Genomic DNA, 24,165 nt, shown 5'->3' with positions numbered 1-24,165 from the left:
GAACCCAGAATTTGCTTTCTGAGGTTTTATCCATTACTCTTCAGGTACCCTGACCAAGATGGAACAGAACAGATCATTGCCATGGTCTGTGTCTGTGTTCAAGATGTCAAAAGTATTAATCAGGGGGGCGTGGTGTCGCACGCATAGGGAATGGACGCCTGAAAACAGAGCTCCGTACTTACCCCTGCCAAATCCACTTAAGTAAGCGCCCAGCGTTGTTGTTTGTTTTCTTTTTTTTCTTTTATTAGTATGGGAACAGTAGATGGTCAAAAACCCAGATCAAAAAGAAATTCAAGGAACTCTGTTAAAGACTATTTTCCAAAAAAGCCTAAGGCTAAGGCCTCAGGAAAAGCAAGCAGCCCTGCAAGCAAGATGGCGTCGGGAGGAGGGGAAAACACAGCAGCAGACCTAGCTTCATTTCGTTCTGAGGTAATGGAGGCTTTTCAAAAACTGGAACAAAATATGACTGACAAAATATCTGCCATGATCCAGCCCCTTTCTGCTCAAATGGAGGGTTTCAAAACGTCCTTAGAGAAGGTGGCAGAGACGGCAGATTCTGCTTTTAACATGGCAAGTGCTGTGCAGGAGGACACTCAGTATTTTTTATAAAAGAGATGAATGGGCCACTGATAAAATTATTGCACTTGAGAACCAACTGAAAATGGGGAATGTTAAAATTCGTGGGCTCCCCGAGAATTCTGCCTCCCCCTCTGATCTAAAAACTCTTATAGCCTCCTGGCTATCGAAGGCATTGGGTTTTTCTGAATCTGATCTCTGTGCCCTGGAGACAGTATATAGAATTGGCCCATTGCGCAGACAGAAAACTTCGTTGCCTAGGGACATTTTAGTCCGTTTCTCTTCTGCTTCAGTTAAATCCAAGTTGCTGCAAAAAGCCCGGGCTATAAATCCTCTTCTGCTAGGAGATTACAACGTCCAAATTCTACAGGATTTGTCTTCTGAAACCTTGCAAAGGCGGAAAAATCTGAAGCCAATTATAGAAATCCTGAACAGGGAAAACATCAGATATCGATGGGTTGCTTCGTACAAGCTGCAAGTTACAGTACAGGATCAGTCATTTGTAGCTGCAGACCTTGACTCAGGCCTAAGCATGCTGCGCGATATGAATCTTCCTGTTCCCACCGGCCTTATGGAAGCAGCCTCCCATGCTCACTCAATAACTTCAGACACTAGATGGCGTCGTGTGCCTATGAACAGTCCTGATCGGCCTGTTTCTTCTAGAAGCTAAACGCTGGAACTGTTGCTATGCAGAAATCTTCCCCTTTTTTTTTGTTGAGAATTCCTGACGTCCTTTTCCCCCCCTGATATATAAGCTTTGCCTACTGAACTGCTGACTTATAAGCTTTGCCTACGTGGTGCTTATGAAGCAGTGTTTATATACGAAATTGGGGGGTTCCCCCCCCCTTTTCCCCTTGTTATTTATATTTTTTGAAAGCAATGTTATGAATGTGAGGGAGTTATTAATTTAAATCAACTCATTAAAGGAAATCTTCTTGGTTGATTGGGTATGCATGATTGGAAGAATGGAGTGACTTGGAATATATGGTTTAAAAAGTAAGTGGAAGTAGGTGTTTGAATGGGGAGGCTGGGTGACGAGAGAGGGTGTGGGAGTGAGTGAAAGAGTGAGAGAGAGGGGGGGGGTAGATCTGAGTGAGAAACTTGAATAGTATGATCAGGGTTTTATATCAATATATTTCTTTCTACTGTGAGTTAATGAATTGTCAGGACCTTTTCCCTTCCTTTGTGAATTGTTGAATGGAAATGAGTGTGTGAGACAGAGGGTTGGTAGGGAATGTATGTGTGTGTCAGTTTGTGCCTTATGCTATTATGAAGGTTGGAAATTTGTTTCCCTCACTATCACATCTCCCTACATAGGCTTATAAGTGGCTGAAGGATAGTTGGTGGGGAGTGTTTGGGGAGATCAGTATTTAATAGTGTTCATAATTCTGTTTAAAGTTTCATTGTATTTTTATCATAGTGTCTTAAGTCTCACTATAACTTTGTGATCGAGATCTGATGCTGTTACACATGGTATATTAGTTTGCCTGTACTTATCTTTAATTCACTAATCTGAGTTGATAAAAGGCACAGATTTTATTATATGTGGCTTTCTAGGCATTTTAGCCTTGATTCAATCAGCTTTGTGTAGCCTTTCATTATAAAACTCTCTATACATTCGGCTCTGTTATTCTGTTTATAAATTTTAATTTTGCTGGGTTGATATTGTTAAATATAAGCATTTTTGGCAGAGAGGGAGAATGGAGAACTTCGGGTTTTTTTAAATAGTTCCATTTGGTAGTTGTTGCTAGTTGTGTGGTGTCTTCAGTAACGAAGACTTCCACTTCAAATTTAACCTTTTAAGTAAGTAGTTGTTGTTTTCCCAAGTTTGGGTTAACAGAGTTGGAAGGGTGAGTTAGTGGCTAGTGTCTGTTAACGCTAGACCACTGGTGTTGGTTATGGTTTTTTGTTTTTGTTATGGGCAGCATAACTGTATTGAATTATTATGGTTTTAGCTGGAAGTTTTTTAAAGCCTTTGATTTGAATTCTGTCCTCATACCTTTGAAATTTGATCTACAGGATTCATCTCGAGCTTTCAAGTGGCACCTGGGTTAAATGCTATAAATTGTAATAATTTTGATAACCTTGGTTATTTCCTCTTTCAATTATGGCAGAGTGCCACTTGAAATTTCTTTCTCTAAACTGTAACGCTAAATAATTTAATTAAGAAAAAACAGGTTGCCTCTGCCATCTCTCGTCAGAAACCAGATATAATTTTTTTGCAAGAAACTCACCTTAAGGGTAACCAGCCCAGGGTCTTCCAGTCCAAATTTTTTGCTCATCAATTTCAAGCTTATAGGTCTTCCAAAGCAAGAGGTGTGGCCATCCTAATAGGTAAATCAGTCCAATTCACTTTTGAAAATTCCTCAATTGACCCTAGGGGTCGGTATATTTTTATCAGTGGGGTCTTTAATGGTAGCCCTTATACTCTGGCATCGTTGTATGATGGGCAAATTGCATTTATTAAAGATACGTTGTCACAACTTCAAACCTTTCATACAGGGCCCATTATCTTGGGAGGAGATCTCAACTATGTTGTCAATCCTTCTTTAGATAGATCTCAAAAAAGCCTGCTACCTCTATCTGCCAATAAACGGTCTCAATCAAAAGATTTGAATGGCCAAAATGATTTAGCTCAAGTTTTTCAATCCTATAATCTGTCAGACATTTGGAGAAGCAGACATCCAAAAGAAAGAGATTATACCTTTTTTTCTTCTCGTCATCAAACTTATTCCAGAATAAATTTTCTTTTAGTTTCAGATTCTATTTCTAATCTTTTTTCTAAAGTAGAAATTGGCCCAATGATTTGGTCTGATCATGCATGGTTGGAAGGGTATATGTCAGGCGTTACTGACAGATCTTTTTCTTTTAATTGGAGATTGGATAGTAAACTTCTGTCTATGAAATCGGTTACAGATTCCATTGAAAAAGACATTAAAGAATTTTTTCAATTCAATATGGAGTGTGGAGTACCCCAGCATATAGTTTGGGATTCTTTTAAAGCTGTAATTCGTGGCAGATTTATGGCTATTGCCTCTTCGTATAAAAAAGAAAAAGAAAAAATTAGATCTGATTTGGTTGCCAACATTACCGAATTAGAAGAGAAATTTAAAAAATTTGGTAGCAAAAAAACTTATTCAAAACTTCTTATAGAAAGAAAAAAAATAGAATCTTTTGACGACGCCAAGATTCAAAAACAAATGGCTTTTATAAAACAAAAATATTGGTTTCGAACTCCTCAATCTCTTAAACTCCTATCATGGAAGGTTAAAAAGAGAGTATCCTCAATGGCTATTTCTTCCATTCGTTCTAAATCTGGTACCTTGAAACATTCCACTAAGGATATTGTAGGAGTGTTTAAAAAGTACTATTCATCTCTATATTCCTCCCAGCATCCATCATCAGACCTTATTTCATCTTTCTTAGACACTCACTCAGTTATTAAGCCTGTCTCTCCTGAGGTTAAATCCTTTTTGGACAAACCCTTTACTGCACTTGAAATACAGGAGACTATCAAGTCTATGAAATCCAATAAATCTCCAGGCCGAGATGGCTTTATACCAGAATTTTATAATTTTTTTAATATTTTGTTGGCTCCCATCTTGGCAGACGCCTGTAATCAGTTTGTACAGTCTGGTTCTTTCCCTGTTACTTGGTCACAGGCAAAAATCATACTTCTTCCAAAGAAGGACAAAGACTTACTAGACCCTAGTTCATACAGGTCGATATCGCTCCTTAATTGTGATTATAAGATTTTTACAGCAGCCCTGGTGGCTAGGCTTAATACCTTTATAGGGAACTACATTCATCCTGACCAATCGGGCTTTATCCCACACCGTGAGTTAACGGACAATACTAGAATGGTCCTTGATGTTATTCAATACTGCCGGAAATTTAATATTGAGTCTTCTTTTATCTTGTCTATTGATTTTGAAAAAGCCTTTGACTCCATTGAAGTTCCTTATCTTACAACCTTACTGCAGAAAATGAACTTTGGCCCGAATTTTCTGAAGTTAATCCATTCTTTATATAAATCGCCTTCTGCTATTCTTTCTATTAATAATTTGGATTCTGAAGAATTTAATCTTTTCAGAGGGACGAGGCAAGGTTGCCCCTTGTCTCCTCTGCTTTTTGCGATCGCAATAGAACCTCTTGCTAATGCTATCCGTGATACCAATATTATTGCTGGTATCCCTATTAGAAAGAAACAAATTAAGGTGTCTTTGATTGCAGATGACCTAGTGCTTTTTGTTACAAAACCTAAGTCTTCTTTACCGGCTGTCTTTGATTTATTATCTGTATTTTCTTCTATATCAGGCCTTCGAGTAAACCCATCCAAAACCATTCTTTATCCCATCACAATTTCGGATGCTCTCCAAGACTCCATCTACTCTAATTATCACTTTAAAAAAATTGATAGATATTGGACATATTTGGGGATCAATATACCTTTGAAATTGGGAGATATTTTTAAAGTTAATCATCATTTATTGATTAAGGACATTCTTACCCTGCAAAAGAATAAAAATTCTTCACTCATTCCCTGGAATGAAAAAATTCAGATTATTAAATCTTTTATTTTCCCCAAATTTCTGTTTTTATTTCGAGCCATTCCTATTCTTATTCCTGAGGATTTATTTGTGGGTTGGCGTCGTTCGTTCTTAAGATATATTTGGAACAAGGGCTTGTCTAGAATAGGGTATGCAACTCTTATTCGTTCTAAATCCTCAGGGGGTCTGGCTCTTCCGGATCTGCATAAATTTTATGAAGCTGCCATTTTAGGTGGCCTTATTAGATACCATGATGCTGACTTAAATTCAGGTTGGAAGGCCCTAGAAGATACCTATCTAAATAACAAATCGTTTCACTCTATATTATGGGAATTTCCGAAGAATAGACCTCCTATTATCTCCTCCAACCTTTTTCTTAAAGCTATTTTTCAGATTTGGGACAAACGTCGCCTCTCTTTAGCCCCTCCAATATCTCCACTATCTCATTTTGTGGATGTTTCTTGGTTTCAACCGGGGTTTTTTTACAAGTCTTTTCCAATTTGGAAAAAATATAACCTTTATAGGTTTGTGGATATTTTGTCCAATGGAAAAATGCTCGACAACAAATCTTTGGAAGAGAAAACTGGTGAGACAAAAATCCCATGGTTTGAATACTTGCAAACTAACAACTTGGTGACATCACTCTTAAAGAAATACAATTTCAATCGACCTCTTACTTTCTTTGAACACTTGCTATATTCTCCTTTTTTAAAGCGGAAGGGACTGATTTCATTTATTTATAAGGGTTTGCTAGACATTGATGCTGTTGATTTGTTATCCTATCAAGAAATTTGGCAAAGGAATAGTTCAATTAATTTTCAGGAGGATGTTTGGCAACAAATCTGGTCATCTCCTTCGTTTGTTTCAAAATCATTGGCCGTTTTCGCACTCACGTTTTACTGGCGCCACGACCATCCTGACGCCGGCGAATCTGCATGGCTTTCGCACCAGAAGCTCCGGCGCTCCCAGAAGCGCCGGCTACTTCCGTCGCTAAGCCAGCGCAAACGGAAATCGCAAAGATGCAGGAAAACGTTTGCGCTGGCTTAGCGACGGAAAGCGCCGGCGCTTCTGGGAGCGCCGGCGCTTCTGTTGCGAAATCCATGCAGATTCGCCGGCGTCAGGAGGGTCGTGGCGCCAGTAAAACGTGAGTGCGAAAACACCCATTGTTATACAATTAGAAACTCAAAAAATTTTGTTTCGGTGGTATTTAACACCTCAGAGATTAAGCCATATGGCGATAAATCAATCCTCCAAATGTTGGAAAAATTGTGGAGAGGTGGGCACATTTATACACTGCTGGTGGTCTTGCCCGAGGGTGCAAGTCGTTTTGGGCAGTAATTGTGGCAAAAATCAAGGATATCACGGGCTATAGTTTACCCTTAAGATTGGAACTCATTTTGCTTGACTGTTGGAAAGATATTTCTATTACTTCTCTCAATAAATCCCTGATATCCCTTTTACTAGCTGCTGCTAAAATGGTGTTAGCCCAATTTTGGAAATCTCCCAATATTCCTCCAGTTAAAACCTGGTATGCTAAAATCTGGGAGGTCTATGCTATGGACAAGATAGCAGATAGTTTATGCAATATAAACAATTCAGAAAGTAACGAATCTCTGATGTACAAGTGGCTTCCATTTCTTAAATTTTCTTTTGGTCCTGTAGATCAGATGCGTACATGTATACCTGGTAGATATTATGACATTATTAATTTGATGTAATTAATATATGGACAGAGTACTTATTTTTTAATTCAGCTGCCAATTATGTATGTGTGTGTGAATGTATGTATGTGTTGTTTTGTTTGTATTTTGAATATATATATATATTTTGTTTTCTGCTGGTATGTTATGCTTATACACAAAGAATGATTGCAGATACAGTCATTGATTGCTTTATTTGTATGTTTATTAAATTCAATAAAAAAAGGTTTTGGACAAAAATGAGTCAATGAGTATCACCACAACACTGAAAAGCAAGTTTCTATGTATAGCTGTAGATCAATTCTTACTCCAGGATTACAACCCTGGCAGGTAGGCATGATGCATCCATATGATATTTATCCTTGGTAACATCCCATTAATCAGCAGTGCAAAGGTCTCAATTCAGCACCATTCACCTCTGCTACATTGTTATATCACTTATGTTAAAAGTGTACAGTTCTCAATTTGTTTTATTTTTAAGAGTTTAAGCAATGATTTCTTTTGCTGAAAGCCCTGCCATTATTAACATATCGCTATAATCGTCACAGATTATTTTGGTGCATACATTTAAAATGGCAGCCAATTGTGTTACACTTAAAGTGGTTTGTGAAGAAAGGAACCCTTATATTATATTTCCAAATACAGGACTGAAAGGAAATAGAAAATGTCAATTAAAAGCATTTCATGTGCTAATCTTAAAACAAAAATACAGAATACATTCTTCTGCTTCTGTTTAGCAGTTATGCCTCACAATAAACTAGCTTTGGCATTGCTCTGTTGATTCATTATTCTAACTGATAAGCATTTCTTATAATTTATGGTTACGATGCATTAAGTAAAGTTTGTATTCCTAAGTACAGAATGTCAGTAGTAATTGCTTAACTCTGCTTTTCTCTCGGCTTGGCTTCGCGAACGAAGATTTAAGAAGGGTGCAATAGTCCACGTTTGCTGCAGGCTCGCTGGTGGCTGACAAGACCAATGCGGGACAGGCAGGTCCGGCCACAGTGGCTGCAGGGAAAAGTCTGATTTGGGGTTGGTGCTGTAGCAGTGCGATTCTTCCTCAATCTCCTTTTGTCCTCAAGACCAGCTATGCGTGCGTTCTCAAAGGAAGAGACAGCCTGGTGGATGGTGTGCCTCCATGCTTTGCGATCTGAGGCTAGGTCAGACCACTGGTGATGGTTGATGTGACAGGTGCTAAGGGATTTCTTCAAGGAGTCCTTGTACCTCTTCTTTGGTGCCCCTCTATTTCGATGGCCGGTGGAGAGTTCGCCATACAGGGCAATCTTGGGAAGGCGGTGGTTTTCCATCCTAGAAATATGCCCTGCCCAGCGCAGCTGCGTCTTCAACAGCAGTGCCTCGATGCTGGTAACCTCTGCCCGCTTGAGGACTTCAGTGTTGGTCACAAAGTCACTCCAGTGGATGTTGAGGATGGTGCGAAGGCAGCGCTGATGAAAGCGCTCAAGGAGTCGCAGGTGATGACGGTATAAAACCCACGATTCGGAGCCATAGATGAGGGTTGTCATCACAACCGCTTTGTAAACATTGATCTTTGTGCCTTTTTTCAGATGCTTGTTGCTCCACACTCTTTTGTGCAGTCGGCCAAATGCACGGTTTGCCTTTGCCAGCCTGTTGTCAATCTCCTTGTCGATCTTGGCATCTGAGGAGATGATGCACCCCAGGTAGCTGAACTGCTGGACTGTCTTCAGAACTGATTCACCCACAGTGATGCAGGGAGGGTGACAATCTTCCTGGGGTGCAGGCTGGTGGAGAACTTCTGTCTTCTTCAGACTAACTTCTAGGCCGAATAGCTTGGCAGCCTCTGCAAAGCAGGACGTCATATGCTGCAGAGCTGATACCGAGTGGGAGACGAGTGCAGCATCATCAGCAAACAGTAGCTCTCGGATGAGTTTTTCCATTGTCTTGGAGTGTGCCTTTAGTCGCCTCAGGTTGAACAGGCTGCCATCGGTGCGATAGCGGATGTAGACACCATCGTCCTCATCTAGATCTACTGCGGCTCTTTGAAGCATCATGCTAAAGAAGATCGTGAAGAGAGTTGGCGCAAGAACGCAGCCTTGCTTTACACCTGTGCCTATTGGGAAGGGCTCCGAGAGGTCGTTGCAGTGTCTGACTTGGCCTCGCTGGTCTTCGTGTAGCTGGATGATCATGCTGAGGAACCTTGGGGGACATCCTAAACGTTCCAAGATTTGCCACAGGCCTTTCCTGCTAACTGTATCGAAAGCTTTGGTAAGGTCGACAAAAGTCACATACAGACCCTTGTTCTGTTCCCTGCATTTCTCTTGGAGCTGCCTGAGAACAAATACCATGTCGGTGGTGCTCCTGTTAGCTCTGAAGCCGCACTGGCTCTCTGGGAGGAGTTCTTCTGCAATGGTGGGCACCAGTCTGTTCAGGAGTATTCTGGCAAGGATTTTGCCTGCGATGGAGAGCAGGGTTATCCCCCGGTAGTTGGAGCAGTCTGACTTTTCCCCTTTGTTCTTGTATAGGGTGATGATGATTGCATCGCGAAAGTCCTGTGGTAATTTGCCTTGTTCCCAGCAGGTGACAAGTACTTTGTGAAGTGAGCTATGTAGTACTGTGCCCCCATGCTTCCAGATCTCTGGTGGAATTCCATCAACTCCTGCTGCCTTGCCACTTTTCAGTTGCTTGATGGCTTTAACAGTCTCTTCTAGGGTGGGGATCTCATCCAACTCTGTTTTCACCGGTTGAAGTGGGGTGAGGTGGATTGCTGAATCTTGAACTACGCGGTTGGCACTGAAGAGAACCTGAAAATACTCCGACCACCGGTTCAGTATGGATGCCTTGTCTGTGAGGAGCACTTGGCCGTCTGCACTATGCAAGGGACTCTGAGCCTGATATGATGGACCATATACTGCCTTCAGGGCTTCGTAGAACCCTCTTAAATCACCAGTGTCTGCACACAGCTGGGTTCTCTCTGCAAGCTTGGTCCACCACTCGTTCTGAATGTCTCGAAGCTTGCGCTGGAGGTTGCTACATGCAGCGCGAAAGGTTGCTTTTTTCCCGGGACAGGAGGGCTGAGCAAGATGTGCTTGGTAGGCAGATCTCTTTTTTGCCAGTAATTCTTGGATCTCTTGATTGTTCTCATCAAACCAGTCCTTGTTCTTCCTTGTGGAGAACCCGAGGACTTCTTCAGAGATCTGCAGGACGGTAGTTTTTAGGTGTTCCCAGAGTGCTTCTGGAGAAGGGTCTGTGGGGCAACTGAGGTCCTCAATTCTTGACTGGAGTTTTGCCTGGAAGGCAGCTTTAACTTCAGCTGACTGGAGGCTGCCAACCTGAAACTTCCTCCGAGGGATACCTCCTCTCCTGGGTGTGGGTTTAAAGTGAAGACGGAGATTGCAGCGTACAAGACGATGATCCGTATGACATTCTGCGCTGGGCATTACTCGGGTGTGTAAGACATCTCGAAGGTCTCTCTGGCGCACCAGAATGTAGTCGATAAGGTGCCAATGCTTGGACCGTGGGTGCATCCAGGTTGTCTTCAGACTGTTCTTCTGCTGGAAGATAGTGTTGGTGATGGTGAGCTGGTGCTCCATGCAGAATTCTAGCAGGAGGCGCCCGTTGTCATTGCAGTTGCCAATGCCGTGTTTGCCAAGTACTCCTTTCCAGGCTTCCGAGTCTTTACCTACTCTGGCATTGAAGTCGCCAAGGATGATCACCTTGTCCTCTGTAGGGGTCTTCCGTACGAGGTTGCGTAGATCAGCATAGAACTTGTTCTTTTCTGCAGGATCTGCTTGAAGGGTTGGGGCATACACACTGAAGAGTGTTGCATGCTGCTTGTTTTGAAGTGGGAGGCGCATGGACATGATGCGATCTGAGTGACCTGTTGGAAGGTTTTCGAGTTTGGAGGCAATGGAATTCCTGACCATGAAGCCAACGCCAGAAAGGCGGCTCTCAGCCTTTGACTTACCCGACCAGTAGAGGGTATAGCCAGCACCGTGTTCTTGAAGACTACCTTCCTCAGGGAGACGGACCTCACTGAGAGCTGCTATGTCGATATTCAACCTGAGAAGTTCGTGGGCAACTAGAGCAGAGCGTCGTTCAGGGCGACCACTGCCTACTGTGTCAAGCATGGTTCTGATGTTCCAACACGCAAGCTTTAGTCTTTGCACACTTTGTGAGGCAGGTGCATGCCTTTTCTTTGTTGTTATTTTTCGACCGCAAGTAAGGATGCCCGTTGACCGCGGCTAGCCAACTGGGGTGGGGGAGACGAGCTTTGTTTAGGCCACCTTTTCTAGGCCCCTCTCCGTGTGGAGCAAGCAGTGCTGTCCCTAGATAAGGCTGCTTGGTCGTTCAGGGTGCTGCCGAAAGATGCTTTCGTCTCCGGGTTAGCATCAGGCGACCAATATCCTGAACCGCCTACATGCAGGATCGGGACTGCGGCTTCCAGTGGCACCTTCCACCTGCCGTTTCGCCCCTTGCCTATCGCTGCAGGACTTGATGCGTTGTGGGTTGTGTGTGTGGATATGCCCTTCAGGCCTGCGCAGAGGGATTTTTTAGGTGAAGCGCAGTGTGCGCGGTACTGGCTCCACCCTTTCACCTGGGGGTCATCTGCCATGGCCCAGTAAGCCGGGACGCCGGCAGTGAGTCCTCCAGGTGGTAGGTGTTACATTAACGAGCTCTATCTGCCCGGGTTTGATGTTAGAGTTTTCCTTCTCTTAGGCTGACGAAGTTGGTGGGCCCAGCCTGCCCATCCGGTTATACCGCCGGACAATTCGGTCGCACCATGACGTAGCAAACTCTGTGAAAACGGGGGGGACCAGCGAGAAGGTGTTGCTACGGATGCAGTAATGCAGGAGAGGCCATTGCAGTGACCATCTGCCAGGCATAGCCAGACAGTGACCACGCGGCATTCACTACACCGGGAGAGGAGAGGCTATGTATTGCGCATGCACTTTCCCTGGGGGGGTAGGATTCCCAGAGGGAGCCCACCCCCCACCACCCCCCCAACTCTGCTTAGAAAGATGACAATATACACACTGAAAAGTTTCATGATCAAAAAACTTCTTGGTGGCTTGGGACTTCCAGGATTGGAAAATGGCGAGCTGAGCTGCTTTCTTTAACGGGGGCAGGCTGGCACTTCTGTTCGGGGTAGTAAAAGGCAAACTAATGCCTTCTGCCTACTTTTCTCAGCTAGAAAATTGTCCAAGATATGCACAGATACTTTGAGGAGACTTACCTTGACTGAAAGGGAGTTCCGGAGGGGGCTGCTTTGAGGGATCTCAGGAGAGGTTGCATATTCATCGTCTACAGATGTTTCCAGAGTCATTTATTTGACTTAAGCTCGACAGGATCCGAGTCTTCTTTGACAACTTTAAACATCTAATCTACAAAAGACTGGTGTCGAATTGGATAAACTACAAAAAAAAGGTATCAATTGCTATCTTTTCATTCCAGGACTAATTAAAGCTAAACAAAACAAAATTAAAAGGTGGGAGTTGGATATAATGGAAGCCTGAAAGGAGGAGAAGAAAAGGGGCTAAATTTGAACTTTGTAAATTTGAAAGACAGTGCTAAAAGGAGAAAGGAATTTATTGTTTTGCGGTTGAGGAAGTAGCCCCATCATCATAGATCTGCAGCACTCACAGTCAACACAGGAAGTACGTCATTGCGAGATTTCTCTTCCTGCGAAACAAGACTTGGTGGCAGGAAAAGCAGGAAGTACCAGAGGAAGAAGAAGGAAGCAAGAGAAGCAAACAGCCTACTCTAGGATTATAATATCAGAGAAAAACATCGGCAGCCATTATTGGGAGGACAGTTTTAACATTTTTAAAGTGACTGGGACATTAAAAATTGGTGGAGTTAATTGAGTTGGTAATTTTAAAATAAAGACTATTAGACAGTGGTGAAGAAAATTTGAATTGGATTAAGGGAAAAGAAGGAAAATTTTTGAAGTGAAGCAAAAGTTGTGTCTGCCATTTTGGGGAAAAGAAAAAAAAATAACATTAATATCTGAGCCTGGGAGGCTCAGAGGACAGTGAAATTGGGTTCATTGGAAAGGGCAAGCTTCACTCTATTAAACCTGATGGTCTAAATTTAATCTGGTGAGATAAAATTTTTTTATCTTTTTTATATGTCAGACGCAAAGCAAACTTGTGCTAGGTCTGCTTCAATGGAGAAAATGCAAGCCCAATTAGATGCAATGGAAGCCAGGATAATGAAGGGGGTGAAAGAAATGATAACTGCCTCTAAAAAAAAAAAATAAGAAAGGATATTGAGGACTCAAAAAAAGAATTAAAAAAAGAAATAGAGAATATCAGAAATGAAACTGTAGTAATAACAAAAAAAGTACAGGAGGTGGAAGAGAGAGTGAAAACACATGATTCCACCTTATTAAAATTACAAGAAAAGGTGATAATACATGACTGCAAGTTGATGGAGACACAGATTCGTCTGAGAGGTGTGCTGGAAGATGAAGAATCTGATTTGAAAGAATACATAATTGCAGATTTTTTGGAGGAAGATCCTGAAGGGAATAAAAATATGTATGATTATATGTATAGTGAATTCACTTTATGCAAAAAAGAACAATCTGCCAAGAAATGTGGTCATAAGATTTATGACAAAAGAAATGGTAGGAAAAATCATGAACAAAAATTTTGAAAAAACATTGATAGTGGGAGGCAGCAGGATAAGAATTATGAAAGAGTTGCCAAGACAAGTGTTAAATGACAGGAATGCATATAAAAAACAGACAGAAAAATTACGTGACAATGGAATGAGATACAGATGGATAATACCTGAAGGTTTGAGCTTTGAACTTCAAGGGAAAAGGATTACAATTACAAACATACAGGAACTGCATAGATTTTATGGAGAAAATAAAGAATTTGCACCATGATGGATTACAAATTAATATCTTGGAATGTAAATGGACTAAATTCACCACAAAAAAGAAGGGTAACATTTCATTGGATAAAAACCCCAAATTGTAATATAGTTTGTTTACAAGAAGTGCATATTAGACAAAAGGATTATAAATTTTTTGGAATAAGCAATTGCGACTAGAATTTTATACACTGGCTGAACAGAAGAAAAGAGGAGTCATTTTTTATATTAAAAAAAGAATTAGATCCGAAATTGGTTTTAAAAGCTAAAGATGGAAGATACATTGCAGTGGAAATTTTATTGAATGCTAAAAAAACTTCGTTGGAGGGACTTTATGCTCCAAATGGTGCAAAGGACACTTTCTTTAAAAATATTACGCAACATCTTGATGAAGTGACTTATGAGCAAATGGGGGATTTTAATGGAACAATTCAGAATACACTAGCTAGATCTGGGAAGAAAAAAAATTATAAAGAAGGGAAATTGCCAAAATCATTTTTTGAGCTGGTTTAACAAGAAAATTTGGAGGACATATGGAGGAAGTTCAATCCTGAAGTATGGGACTATACCTTTTTTTTCAGCCAGACATAATTCTTTTTCTAGAATTGACATGTTGTGGGGTACTAAAGACTTGGGACTTATAACAAAGAAGATAGAGATTTTACCCAAAATAGGAGCTGACCATAACCCAATAATGTGGATTACAAAATTGTCTAAAAAGTCGTGAAGATGGAGAATAAATGAAGATTTACTACAGAATAAAGAAATAGTGACATCTCTAGAAAAGGAAACTAAAGCTTTCTTCCAAATAAACGATAAAGAAGATATAGAATTTCAGACGGTGTGGGATGCTTATAAATCAGTAATGAGAGGAATATTAATAACACAGAATAATAAAGATAAGAGAGCAAAAGATAAACAGATTTCGGACATTCAAAATTAAATTAAGAAAAAAGAAAGTGAATTAAGAAAAAGGCCAGGGAAAAAGAAAATTATAAGGGAGATTACAATATTGCAAACACAAATGAGACATTTGTTAAATAAGGAAATGGGATGGAATTTGAAAAAATTCTGAAAGAAGCTACCCATAGCACAATTGATCCAAATTTCATTTACAAATACATCATTTCAAAAATTGTTCTATGATCAGATTGGAAACAATCTGAACATCACAACAGAATTTTGGGAGTGAAGCCAACTCTAGCTGTTAGTTATCCCAACGGGATAGGGCAGTTTGTAAATTAAACAAGTCTGTGCGTTAAAAAAGGACAGTCAATTGAATTAGTGAAAATACAATGTTAATGAATATTATGAGATAATAATATTTTAGTCTGGCTCAGAGTTGGAAGTACACTGCTTATAGTTCACTCCAGAGGCATTGGATATAAAATCCCTCTCTTTCCTGTATGCTTGTCTGTGATTGGCTCTGAAAGTCTAAGTTTTGTGAATGTTAAGGGTCTGAAGTGAAGTCAAGATACTAGAATTTAACACACTGGCTGCTGCATATGAAGCCTAAGACTTTCCATTGTAGTTTTGTATTTTGGTTCTCAGACAAAGAAAAAGGCCTTGTATTATTTTCACTGATGCAACCCAAACCATAGGATCACCTAATGATCCTTTTGACAATTTCCAGAGATCATGAAGATCCTTCTTTCTCTCTCTCTCACACACACACATGCACAGACAAGCTCTGAAGTGGAGCAGCAAATTTGCTAATCCTGTAGGGATATTTCTTTGCCTCCAGCTATGGTCTGCTTGTGCCAAGCTCCACCCCTCTCTTTTCAGGGCCTTGTTGCTTTCTTAATCTATTCCTTGCTGGGTTTGCAAAATGCTACTAGTGTCTTCTCATTAGGCACTCTCTACCCTATCCTGGAGCATCTTTTTGTTGATATGCTCATAATTTAATGTTGGTTTTATACTAAATTAATTGTTGAACTTTTGTTGTAAGCCACCCTGAGTCCTGCCTGCAGGGAATGGGTGGTCTAATAAATTTAATGTAATAAATAAATAAATAATCTGCTGCCTTTTGCCCAGTAAGTGGAGCCTCCTCCGGCCCCTGCTGCTGCATTTGTGCTACAATGACATGACCCTCCAGTAATCTCTTACCCAAAAGAAAACAGAAAACAAAGTGAGCTAGCATTTCCCTAAACCAGTCTGGTGAACAATTTCTCAGAAATCTGTTGAACATGGAAGACAGAGCTTTGCAGTACACAGGCCCTCATTCATGCAGATACAGAAATGGCTTCTCTCTGGATCACAGGTTGCTTACTTTTAATAATAGTTTTCATGTCATTTTTATTCCAAGTTGCAAATTTGTTTTGGAGGAAATTATCATCTTTAAAAAGGAAAAATATTCCATCAGTAGCTTGGAGGACAGTCTCAAGAGTGATTACTCTGTCAAAACATACTGGAAAAATTAATGAAGAGCTGGAGAATAGGCAAATACCAGACATTAGAAAGATAAACTTGGCAATTATACAAGCATATAATTAGTAGGGAACTATATAATAAACACCAATTAAGTTATAACAATCACAGAGGGAATAACAGAATGAATAGGAGAAAAACTAAAGAAATACCCAACCATCTATATACTGAAAAATGTATGAATTCTACTGATGTGGACAGTTATAGTGTTTATTTATGTCAAATTGAGAGAGAGGGCCTCTTGTTTATCTCTAGTCTGAGGAAAGGAATTAGGAAAAAAGAAACAAGGTCTCTGTGACTTAAAAAATTCAGCATGAAAAACCTCTTGGGTTACATTTCTAAGCATGGTTACCAAGAAATAAAGCCCAATGAACTCAGTAAGACTCCTAAATCAATGTGGATTCCTTAACCAAAGTGTAGTCATGCAGGTATTTATGTTCCTAAGGTTTGGTTCATAGTTATGGTATATACAACAGAAGAAGACAGGAAGAAGACTCACTGTCTCATATACAGCTATGTATGAAATAACACTTTTATCCCACATAACTTTTAATAGTTGAGTAAAATTTCATAACACCTAGATTTTAGTAGCAGAATATGATGTGCTGGGGACAGGGGGTACCTGGAAACCTATACCTCACTTGACACCCTTGGTGGCCATTTTACCCTTCTCTAGAGTTGCCAGCAAAATTTAATAGGAATAAAATTGGGGTGTTTTGGGTTTTTTTGCCAACCTCAATGTCTACCCTAAGCAGGGATGAGTTAATGCCTCACACATAAATGTTGTAAAGCTGAAGGGTTTATGTTGTAAAACAACATAATATTCACAGCATTTAAACTTGAGGCACAGGAGATTCAGTTATACTTGCCATGGATTTTATCAGTGGGTTGGACACAAATGTTGCTTAAGAGTGACAAAAATCAAAATTCTTTCAGCTGCCTTCAGCTTAGGAGACACTTACACCCCTTTGTCAAAAACAGTGTCCTGTCAATTTGAGACTTCATAAAAATGCTTTTCACCAAAGCAGTGAGTTGGATTAGATGATCCTGGAGGTACCTTCATAAGAGTTTAAAGGTACCTCCAGGGTCATCTAGTCCAACTCCCTGCACAGTGCAGGAAACTCACAAATACCTCCACCAAACACCCCAGTGACCCCATCCAGAAGATGGCAAAAATCCCACACACATACACACACCCCAACCCTCCAGGATCCCTGGCTATACTGTCCTGGAGACAAATTGCTTCCTGACCTCAAAGTGGCAAACAGCATTTCCGTGGATCTGTTACTAACCATTTCTTCTCCTTCCTATCTAACTGCTCTTTCATCTCACTTCCAAGTAGTCCCTGTCCCTGAGAACTATTGGCTCATGCAGTTCTGAATAAATTATGATAATGCTTCTTTCATGGAGGTTTTAGATAATGTTTGCTTCTTATAACTACCTAGCTGATATTTATAAGGGTTATATTTGTTTTTGTTTAAACAAACAAAAAGAAAAGTAACTGCAGGTTTCCATTTCCTAAAACCTGATGCTTGTCCCACAGTCTGAATCTTTTTTAACACAAATTCAAGGATGTGTTATGCAGAAACCCCAGTGGATAAGCTTTTGCTTGTATACATAAGTGTCCAGTATAGATATGGTCCGCTGATGATTTTCTGCTACTCTGCTTCCAAGTGGTATAAATGGAAGAAATTGGTGAAATGTACATTTGATTATTTCATATGACTAAATAGGAAGACAATGTCAGCAAAGAATAAAGACTTCTGATCACTAAAGCAATGATCAATATACCTGTTAGTTCTACTGCTTCTTATGGTTTTTGCAGGCAGATAAGATGGAACAGCGAAATGAGCCCCAGAAAAGCTCCATGATGCCATATGTTTAGCTTTCCACTGCTGATATATGGGCCAGTGGACCATATATCATGAGTGGTTACATATACATAGCCCTGATGAGTTGTGGTGGTTTGTGTTTATATAACACAATGTATCTGAATCTCCCTCTGTCATGAACATATGAAGCTGCCTTATACTGAATCAGACCTTTGGTCCATCAAAGTCAGTATTGTCTTCTCAGACTGGCAGCGGCTCTCCAGGGTCTCAAGCTGCAATAGTTAATGTAACTGATTAAAATACTAAGTATTTTCCAGGGCCTTTTCCATGGCTGCTCCTAGTGGAATGAGTTGCCAGAGGAGGTGGGGGCCCTGCGAGAGCTCACACAGTTTCGCAGGGCCTGCAAAACGACACTCTTCCACCATGCTTTTTTATAATTACACGTACAGCGATGGATTGGGCCCAGAAACACCACCAGTGGCTTGTCTGGGACCTCCAGAAGTTTAAAAATCAACCAGTCTGATTACCACTACTAATATCTTGTTGTTCATATACATTGAATTAGCACCAGATGTTTTAAATGTTTTAACATTTTTACATTTACTATTGTTTATATTTACTGTTAAATGGTTGGGCATGCTACTGCTGACCCTCATATTGTTAGCCGCCCTGAGCCTGTCTTGGTGGGAAGGGCGAGATATAAATTAAATAAATAAATAAGTTTTTTAAAAAAATCTTTCAATTTCAGTGAACTGATCATGATCAGCTTTTTCAGACAATATCCATCAGTATACATTACTCGTGATTCTTTCAAACCCCTTATTGTCATTTTGTTAAGGAGAACATGCATATTATAAATTAGAAGCCAACATAGAAAGGATAGAACTGGACGTGCAGGCCTGAAAAATGTAGGTTAATGAAATGACTAAGGATAAAACTCATATTAATTAGTGGATTCACATGACTTTTCACAGTTATAGTTAAGAGCTGCCAAAGAGCATTGCATTAATGCTGTAGGCAAAAATTGGTGCCTAGAGAATTACTCCAAGCATATTGGTTTTAATCTTATGTTCTTTTTCAAAAACCATTTGTATGCTGCAAAGCATTACTTCTTTCTACATATCTTCCATGAAACTAAATTTGTGTGTAATGTTTATGGCCCTGAAGATAATGAAATAGGTTACTGATGGAGCTTTATTTATATAAAAGAGATGTATTGAGTTTTCAAAGTTTCATTAGCATTGTACTCTAGGCTTGTAAGTGATTATGGATTTTCCCCCCTAATTGGTTTCAGATTTGTATTTGATGTCAACATAATCTCACTATGAATCTCCACTAGCCAGAGTTGTTGAATTCCACACTGCATGCTGTATACCAGCATGGAAAAGCCCCTCCTGTTCTTGCTGATGTGTCCCATTTCTTATCACAACAGCTGCTGACACTAAGCTATTACAAGCCTTCTTGTAGGTGATGGGTTAATTATCTGAAAATCACAGTCTCATTAACTCTAGGTTGTCCAGTACAGGCATCACATCCATACTCATCAGCACTGTGAACATTAGAAAGACAATGTCTTAGAGGTTTAAAGAGTCCTTTTGTCATTGCTTACCTAAAGCATGCCCATTCTGATCATTATTGTTGAGTAACACTGCCAAGCCAGCATTATGTGGTCAGAATGTTGAATATGGGAGGTTTGAATCTCCACTCTTTCAATGGAAGCCTGCTAGCTGACCTTGGACCAGTCACACAATTTCAGCCTTACCTTTCTCACAGGGTTGTTGTGGGGATAAGCAGGTAATTCATCCTCACTGGAGAGAAAATGAGGTCTAAAGAAATAAATGCACATACTTTCTATCCATCTATCTATCCATATACAATTAGCAACGAGTAACCCCCATCTGTGGATACCTAAATCCATGGATTGGGGCCACATGTATACTAAACAGATCTCCCAAGTTTGCAGAAAAATCTTTTCAAAATAAACGGATCTTACCTACCTCCAGCAGGTGGAGAAGCCCAGGAGCCATGCAGTGGCAGTGCAGTCTGGAACTCCATTCTGGGCCCAATGGTTGCAGCCATGTAGCCTGGGAGCTGCACTGGACATGGTGGCAGAGCAGCCCACTAAGGGAGAACTGAGAGAGTATGGGGGCTACACTGGGGCTGCCAGCAGCTGCTGGAGGGCCCAGGGGCCATGTCTATCTATCTTGCAAAATATCCTTATTGTCAAAATATTAGTTCTTCCAGCCTGGCAATTTAAAGGTCTTAGCTGTGTCTCTTCCCTCCTTCAGTGTTCTTATCCAATATATTTCAAAACATTGCTGAACTGCTGAGTTATGCCCACTGGCATATCAAAGGGGTGGCAGTCAGTCCACCCTGGGCACAGCTTAAGGAAAGCCTTTGATTTTATTTTTAAAATGCAGTTCTGGCTGTAGCTACTAGGGGTACAGGAAAGACTAAGCACAGCAAAATACCCTAGAATTGGCTAAGCTTCCTTTTTCTACAAAACTTAAGCACACTTCCTTAACAGATTGTGCTGATATCTGCTACAGTAATTGCCAGCCTGAAGGTCATTTTCTCCAATAGCCTGGCCTTTCTCTTTCCCTTTCCTTGCACCCAGCTCAGCCAGATTTTCCAAAGCAGCAGTTAAAGTGTTGCAGCAAGATAAAACAACCTTTCCCTCCCTCTTTTCCATATGTTTCTCATTTGTTTCTACTTTCCTTCACCTAATTTCTCTGTGTCCCCCCTCTATTTACTTCTTGGTCTCAAGACTTTCTGATCTCTATCCTGCTTGGTGGCAGAATGTTTTTAAAAATAGTATAGTAGCAAACCTTTATTAATATTATATGTTGGGTACTCTGTACATTGCACTGGTTCTGCTGGGGTGCAAAAATGTCCTCATCAGTTTATCCTGCAGAGATTCTCTGATTTGACTTTGAAAACAACGGAAGATGGGAGCATTTTTTGGGTGGTGGGGTAGTGTGTTTCTAGACATGCAGCCTGGTGAAGCTTGTGGGCACTGTTTTGTGATGCTTTGGCTAGCACTAGTAAAAGTTAGTGCAAAGGCAGACTACTAGCTCTAAAAATTCCTTGTAGATGTTTGGGGGTAGTCATTTCTTGGTCTTCAAAATGGAGAAGGGAAGGCCTCCCAAGTGCCTGCTCAGAACACAAGTGGTATGATGGAATTTTTTTTGCTGTCAAGTCATTGCTGACTTAAGCTGACTCTACAGGCAGGGTGTCAAATAGGCCAGAACCATTTTGTTCAGGGCTCTTATCCAGTCAACAAGAAACTGATACAAGGGAGGGAAGGCAGGAAACTGCTCATGGGGGATGGTGGGAGCAGGTGCATGTGGTTTGGTGTGTGTGTTTAAAGCTGTCAAGAAATTGCTAGTGGGCAGAACTATGAGGCTGATGTAAAATAGTGTGGTGGGAATGGCAACAAAGGTAGAGAAAGAGGTGTGGTGTTTTCCCCCTTCCGATTGCAGCTCAGCCAAGATTGGTGAAGCCGCTACATGGAGGGGCAGAGCCAAGAGGCTAGTGCTAACACCGCCACACCAAATGGCAACTCTGAGGGGGTTAGTGTGTGCAGTAGAGATTTGCCAACAAAGAGATGGTTCTGGCAGGGGAGAGAGGAGGAGGAGGGCCAGCTCATGGACTGGGAGGCAACTGGGCTGCCTTGTGCATGCCACACTGAAGAGAAAGATGTTCTGGCCTTGAAATAAGTTGAGAGGTGAAGGAAAAAGGGGGACCGCTGCTGCCACTGCAGGTCTCAACAGCCACAGAACCAAGAGGCAAAGTGAATGTGGGGAAGGGGGGGTATGGTGACCTCCTTTCCCACCCACACCTCTTCTCATTTCCATGAAGGAAAAACAGGAAGACAAAAAGCACCCCTTGGAGGTTTGGGAAACAAACCTCTCCTTCAGGCCTTCCCCTAAGCCCCACTGTTTCTATGGGAAATGCAGGACGGATGAGAACTGGAGGAGGGATCTGGGAAAGCCATGTTCACATCCCTTCTCCTGAGCCAGGAACTTATTGTCTGAGTCACCCAGGGCTGGTTGCTCAGCCTGTTGTTGGGGGGGGGGGGTGGAGGGGGGAAGTCTAGTGTGCCTCCTCAAGATCCTCCGAGGTGGAATGGGGGAAGAGAGGAAACAAAGACCAAGAGACAGATCACAGCAATGCTTGGCTGCTGAGACTGAGCATATGGAGGGGGGCTGAAAAACTACCTTATTTATTTGCAAGGAAGATGACATATCTCCTAAAAGTGCTATATATACAAAAAGTAACTAATTTGTATGGAAATATAAGATACCCCCCCCCCTTTTATAATATCCCTTGGAGAAAAACATAGTCTTGCATATGATTAAATACATTTTTAGGGCTTCTATGGATTCCTGAGTAAATCAGTTGCTTTCACTCCTAATGCTTTTGGAGTATCTTAAATGCTTGTGTTTGTATTTTGAGTAAAATGTCATGGGATTCCCACCTGAGTTGGCAGCTGAGCCCGTAGCTGGCCCCTCTAGTGCTCCTGAGGTTGACAGCTTGCCACTACCTGAGCCAGCATTCCCTGCACCTGACCCAGCAGCAGAGGAGGAGGCACAGCTGCAAGCAGGGAGCCTGCTTGAGTCACCCCCATGGGTAGCTTGGTTGAAGGAGCCACTCCACTGAGAGCAGCCCATCGGAGGGATTCATGCCTATAAGGAAGGCAGTCGCTGAGTCCTGAGTTTTAGCAGGAGCTTTCCAGATTGCTAATTGTAGCATCACCAGAGGCCCATTTAGCCCCCTGCTCAGGGCTGGCCTCTCCATGGAAGCAACAAGTCGCTCTCGTGAAAACTTGTGTCCACCCTGGCTCTTGCGCTCTTGCTTGCACTCTTTGGCTTTCTGACTTCTGACTCTAGACAGCCTTGCTCTCCGCCCCCTGACTCAGCTACCTGACTCGACTTTGGTTTGAACTCCCTGGCTCAACCCCGGACTGGACTTGGACTTTGCTCTCGCCTGCACCCAGCCCATGGCATAAAAAATAATGTTGTTAATTGGGCTTTATATCTCCAGTACCTGGCAAACATTTTATGGCACACATGGCCCGGCCTGACATAGTGACATTTATGTCAGATCTGACCCTTGTAGCAAATTGGTTTGACATCTCTGCTGTAGGGTTTTCAAGGCAAGATGTTTGCCTACCTCCATGTTGACCCTACTTAGCTTCTGAGATGTGATGAGATCAGGTTATCTTGGGGTTATCCAAGTCAGGGCTTGGCTGACGGTAATATGACTGGCCCAAGGTCATTCAGCAAGCTTCCATGGCAGGAGTAGGGATTTAAGCACTACACCACACTGGCTCTTGTGATGGAATAGCATGGTGGAATTTGAATGCTTTTTTTTTTTACTAGCATGATTTTATATAGAAAGTTAGACACAATACATTTTTCACCATCCAAATTCTCTTTTTCTGGCCATTGAATACAAAGTCTGGGTCCAATGGCACCTTTAAGACCAAACTTTGTTCTGCTGCTTCAGACGAACACACCTACCAACCTGAATCTATTTCTGGCCATTATTATTATTCATTTTATTTAATGATTATTAATGAACATATTTTTGTTGTATAGAGGAGGGGCCCTAATCTCAGAAGTTAAGCAGGGCTGACATTGAGGTAGCCAATGGCAAACTATTTCCTAATGTCTCTTCCTTGAAAACCCTGTAGGGTTGACATAAATCAGGGTGCCAGATAAACCCAGTATGCTGCTGGGTTTATCTTAATATGACTGTTGCAGTAATCATCATGCTGACTCAGATTGAAAAGTGGGAGGGAACTGGAAGAGGAAAGAAGCAGAGGTTAGGAGGAATCTACTGGAGAGCCTCAAATTACAGCATCCCCTGTTTTCTCTTGTGCTTTTGTGCTATGCAGAGACGTAAACAAGCAAGACTGGCAAATGGAGCTGTCCAACAGAGAAGGTAGCAACGTGGTGTAACTACTTTGTTGATAGAGTAGAGCTGTCCATTGCTCACAAGAAGCCATGTTTTATGTAGCAACTGATGAGCTTTAAGGCAGACTTAGCAGCTCCAGCATTCTTGGTTCACGTGTTGAAGGCGGAAGCCCTAAACCTGGATGTATTTAAGTCAGCATTTTCTAGAGCTGAGCTGAAGAAGAGAGGTGCCATTCTGCTAAAGCCTCTATCAAAGGATATCTTTCATCTGGATTTGATGTCAGAATTGTTCCCATGT

This window comes from Heteronotia binoei, chromosome 3 (genome assembly GCF_032191835.1).
Source record: "Heteronotia binoei isolate CCM8104 ecotype False Entrance Well chromosome 3, APGP_CSIRO_Hbin_v1, whole genome shotgun sequence".
NCBI lineage: Eukaryota > Metazoa > Chordata > Lepidosauria > Squamata > Gekkonidae > Heteronotia > Heteronotia binoei.
Note: the sequence above shows the minus strand (reverse complement) of the source record.